Source organism: Octopus bimaculoides, chromosome 18 (genome assembly GCF_001194135.2).
Source record: "Octopus bimaculoides isolate UCB-OBI-ISO-001 chromosome 18, ASM119413v2, whole genome shotgun sequence".
NCBI classification, from domain to species: domain Eukaryota; kingdom Metazoa; phylum Mollusca; class Cephalopoda; order Octopoda; family Octopodidae; genus Octopus; species Octopus bimaculoides.
In genome coordinates, this window is record NC_068998.1 from 48765115 (window position 1) to 48769966 (window position 4852).

The following is a 4852-nucleotide window of genomic DNA, read 5'->3' on the forward strand; positions in this document are numbered from 1 at the left end:
CTCTGTACTTGGCAATGTCCAAGACAAAGAACCAATGAATGAATGCTCTGGTGAATGAATGTCTACTTACATTATATCAAAGCTTCTTTATAAAACAATGTTCTCTGTGTACCTTTGTGGTGTTCACACAAACAGGCGTCTCTTTATGTTCTGAATCGCATACACAACAACATGCTAATAACCACAAGAAAAGTAGGGACCATCCAGTTGGGATCATCAATTAAACCATCTTCAGTATTTGGTCCCTTTTGGGTGTTTGTTGATGGACACAGCAAAACAAATACTGACTGTGAACAACTGCCCTTTAAATTGAAACGGGGTCACTACTTTAGCAATTATTAAAATTCTTGGGTGAAACACATCTTTACCAATAACACAGCCTGTCAATAGTTTTGCTTTAGCCAAGTGAGACATTAATTGTTTGGCTCTCAACTTTGTGCTATTTACACAAATTCAAAGCACCCATATTGCTAAGAAAATATTTGGTGCAGGAGTGGCTGTGTGGTAAGTAGCTTGCTTACCAACCATATGGTTCTGGGTTCAGTCCCATTTTGTGGCACCTTGGGCAAGTGTCTTCTACTATAGTCTCGGGCCGACCAAAGCCTTGTGAGTGGATTTCGTAGACGGAAACTGAAAGATGCCCGTCATATATATGTATGTGTATATGTTGTGTGTCTGTGTTTGTCCCCCCCCCCCTACCAACATTGCTTGACAACCGATGCTGGTGTGTTTAGGTCCCCGTAACTTAGTGGTTTGACAAAAGAGACCGACAGAATAAGTACTAGGCTTACAAAGAATAAATCCTGGGGTCGATTTGATTTGACTAAAGGCAATGCCCCAGCATGGCCACAGTCAAATAACTGAAACAAGTAAAAGAATAAAAGAATAATCCTTTCTTCTGTGAGTGTGTAAATGTGACACACCACCAGACAGTTTCAAGAAACTCAGTGATGCTGTTCACATTTTGTTTGAGATCTAAAATAATGTCTGCAAATTTGTTGACAAATCCATGCAATGCAACTGTTTAAACATTTGTTTAACCCTTTAACATTCAGATTATTACGTCAAATGTTTAGAATTAATCGTTCGTTATCTTTACAAGCTTTGAGATTTTAATGATGTGATTGTTTATTTTAAGAATAACATTGTAGGGTAGCCGTGAGAGTTCAAATCTGACCAGTTTGAACGTAAAATAGGCTGAATATTTTGGGCTGGGTATGGCTGGTTTAAATGCCAAAGGGTTAATAACCATCTCGATGGTTTTATTATTTAATGCAAGAATTTCTCTTTTGCAGCACCGTTTATGGACCTGTGAGAGTTGCAGAGAATGTCACAAAATAGTTTATCTTCACAAATTGCATCAACCAATGTTTGTGACTGTGTCCAGTGCTGGTGCCATGTGAAATGCACCCAGTACACTCTGTAGAATGGTTGGCATCAGGAAGGGCACCCAGCTGTAGAAACCATGCCAAAACATACACTGGAGCGCACCAGTAATATGTCTCTAAATCTCTGTCCATTCAGGGAATCCTTAAGCTTCCCGACCCTTCTTTTCCACACTGGTCGTCTTCTGGGCAGCCATTTAGTCCTGATCCTGAAATCGCAAACTACTGACATATATTGTGGGTAGTTATATACATATACATAAGCGTATATATGTATATACATATACGTATATTTTTACTTACATATATACATGTATGTTTTATACATATGTGTGTGCGTGCGTGAGTGTGTGTGTATGTGCGTATTTGTGTGTGTGTGTGTGTGTATGTTTGTGTGCGTGTGTGTGAGTGTGTGTATGTTTGTGTCACCTTGTTGTGACATCTCATGATAGTTGGAATATGATTTGTCACTATCGTGGAACCTGTGTCATTCAGTTTGCAATATACTGTGAGGGATTTGTCAGGTCATGAGAAAATGCTGGTTTGCTTGGAAAACAAATCTGCCGTGATAAATTCATGCAAGCATGGAAAAGTAGACATTAAAATGATGTTGATGACGATGATGATGACGATGATGACGGTGATGATGATGATGATGATGATGATGATGATGATGATGATGTTAAAATGTTGCCAAAAAAAAAAGCATTAGAAAATAAAACTAAGACCAGCTATTCTGTTTTGCATATAACATGACTAATTTGCATGTCACATGACACAAACACAGTCATTCACTTAACGTGCAATATTGTTTGTAGGGTGGGTGAGTTTTTCTTAAATATAATCTCCATATTTACACGGTACTGTAACTTTCTAATGCTGCCTGCCGAATTCACTTCGGATGCTATAGAATTCTCAAAGACAGACATTTACTTGTAGACACAGACACATGCTCACTGTTTGTATAGCTTATAAAAAAGATGGTTTGTCTAGGAATTTTCTTTTGTATATTTATGTATAACCACAGGCATGCACACACACGCACACACACACACACACATGCATGCATGCACACACACATGCATACAGGCACACACATGAACACACTCACGCACACACATACCTGCATGCACACACACAATAATGGCGGAGAGCTGGCAGAACCGTTAGCACGCCGGGCGAAATGCTTAGCGGTATTTCGTCTGCCGTTACGTTCTGAGTTCAAATTCCGCCGAGGTCGACTTTGCCTTTCATCCTTTCGGGGTCGATTAAATAAGTACCAGTTACGCACTGGGGTCGATATAATCGATTTAATCCGTTTGTCTGTCCTTGTTTGTCCCCTCTATGTTTAGCCCCTTGTGAGCAATAAAGAAATAAGAAATAACACACACATATGTATACACACATACCTGCATGCACACACACATGTATACACACACACACATGTATGTGTTATTCTCTTCCTGTGTCATAAAAGCTAGTGAAGGTGCGTGGCTTAGTGGTTAGGGCATTCAGCTCATGATCGTAAGGTCGTGAGTTCAATTCCTGGCAGCGCGTTGTGTCCTTGGGCAAGACACTTTATTTCACGTTGCTCCAGTCTACTCACCTGGCAAAACTGAGTAGTACCTGTATTTCAAAGGGCCAGCCTTGTCACGCTATGTGTCATGCTGAATATCCCCGAGAACTACCTTAAGGGTACATGTGTCTGTGGAGTGCTCAGCCACTTGCATGTTAATTTCACGAGTAAGCTGCTCCGTTGATCGGATCAGCTGGAACCCTCGACGTTGTAAGCGACGGAGTGCCAACAACAAGTGTCATAAAAGCTATTTTGAAAACGTAAGAAAAATAGTTCAATTTTTTTTTTATTAACGATGCACATTCCTCTCTTTTTTCATGAAATCTAATTTCCATGAAGTTACTTACTAGGTTAGTAGCCTTCTTTTGTTGTCATCAGGTCAGGTCTCAGATGAACAAATAAAATTTTTCTATGTAAAAATCTGCACTTGAATGAACCTGGAGCATGCCTGCATAAAAAAAAAAAAATATGTGTGCGACCACACCAAGAGATTTGGCCCACAAAGAAGTGGTGCTATGTGCAGCAAACAACAAACAAACAAATGAACATTCATCTAACTGTCAGTCTGGGTAAGCTTGGGTCTTCAGAAAAAGGAAACAACCAACTGATTTGTGCATTGCAAATACAGTCTGTAAGTGGAACAGTTAAGATATGCAAGACTTTTCTCAGGTTTAACCCTTTAACATTTAAACCGACCATATCCAGCCAAAAGTATTCTGCCTGTTTTATGTTCAAACTGGCTGGATCTGGTCTCTCACACCAACCCTACAATATCATTTAAAAAATTAACAGCTACCTCATCAAAATCTCATAGCTACAAGATAATGGCATGATTTAGTTCAAAACAATGTGAATAAAAAAGCGTTAATTTTGGCAGAATAATGCAAACACCAAAGGGTTAAAATGTGATATTGTTTACATTATCTACATTCTTATGAAGGAACCTTGTATCTTTGTTGGAAAGCATCTGCTTCTTATACATTTGTTTCTCATACATTTTGTTTCTCCCACTTGTTTTATTATTCTCAAACTAATGTCGCCAATCCTTTGGAATACTTAGGGAATACCTAACCTCCTTAGAGGTCCACTTATTCATGCTTTCCTATTCATTCACATCCTTTACTACTGACCCACCCAGAAGTGACTAAACATGCACCCCCCACCCTCTACGCACACACACACACACACACACATTCTTTTGTTCCACCTGTTTAACAAAGACATAGGGATTAATACTGATTAATAAAGAGAATGACAATTCATCACAGGTGGTACTGCTGAGGCCTGGCCAGAAATAGCTGACCTCCCTGAAACCTCATTACAGTTATTTTTCTCATACAAAAATGTTAATGTTGAAGTCATTGACGTAGCAGGTGTTATAAAAGCAGCAGCAGCAGTAGTAGTAATTGTTCTTGTTGTGTTAGTTGTAGTAGTGACAGGGTTCTTTCCAACACATCTTCTGTTGATGTACATATTTTGCACTAATTCAACCCTGATTGAGAAGGGCTATGGTCAAATCTGAGGCCACGTGGAAAGATGAACAGAGGCATAATGTCACCATCACTAGTGCTCACTCCCAACACTATGATGTATATATATATATATGTATATATATGTTATTGTTTTTTGTTGTTTTTTTGTTATTGTTTCTTGTCTTTATTTGAACCTATATATATATATATATATACAAATTAAAGGGTAAAGGTTTATCAATTTATTAATTTATTAATAATTTTTACCAAGCCCCTCCGTATGTAAACACCATTATCGGTGGAGAACTTATTTAAAAGTTCATATACATTTATAAACATAATTAAGGGATCAGCAAATATTTGCTTCACCACATACTGGAACTTCGGTATGTGGTGAAGCAAATATTTGCTGATCCCTT